Raw genomic sequence first — 209 nt, 5'->3', positions numbered from 1 at the left:
GCTGCTGCAGCAGCAGCAGCAGCAGCAGCAGGAAGAGCAACTGGATAGCGAGAGCGACATAAGTTGGGGTTTCAGCGAAGACGAATCGGGAGAGGCAGCAGCAGCACCAGCTGCTGCTGCTGCTGCTGCTGCTGCTGCTGCAGCAGCAAACAGCAGCAGCTCATCAGGCCAACGCGCTGGTTGTCTCTCTTCCCACTCTCCCCCTGCTG

This window comes from Eimeria mitis, genomic scaffold (assembly GCF_000499745.2).
Source record: "Eimeria mitis Houghton genomic scaffold, Emh_scaff611, whole genome shotgun sequence".
Taxonomy (NCBI): domain Eukaryota; phylum Apicomplexa; class Conoidasida; order Eucoccidiorida; family Eimeriidae; genus Eimeria; species Eimeria mitis.
This window is presented reverse-complemented; position numbering follows the sequence as displayed.